We start from the raw sequence: 298 nt of genomic DNA on the forward strand, positions 1-298 counted from the left end.
AGCATGGATCAAAACTAAATTATTGAGTACTCATCTAACTCATGAACCGAACTCCTCCAATCCATTGGCAGTGCATCCTTATGCCTTTTAGACAAGGCGTCCTTGAGAAATTTTTCAGTAACACAGATCATAAATGTAGTTCTCATTTTTTGACTTTCTCACCGACCGAGCTCTTCCAAACCATTAGCAGTACATTCTAATGGCTTTAGATGAAGAGTCCAAGAGAAATTTGTCACTAGCACAAGTAGGACGGAATTTATCTTGTTTTGTCTTTCTAATAACCGGTTTCTTCCTAAAC

This window comes from Terrapene carolina, unplaced genomic scaffold (assembly GCF_002925995.2).
Source record: "Terrapene carolina triunguis isolate 2854851 unplaced genomic scaffold, T_m_triunguis-2.0 Scaffold508, whole genome shotgun sequence".
Lineage (NCBI taxonomy): Eukaryota > Metazoa > Chordata > Testudines > Emydidae > Terrapene > Terrapene triunguis.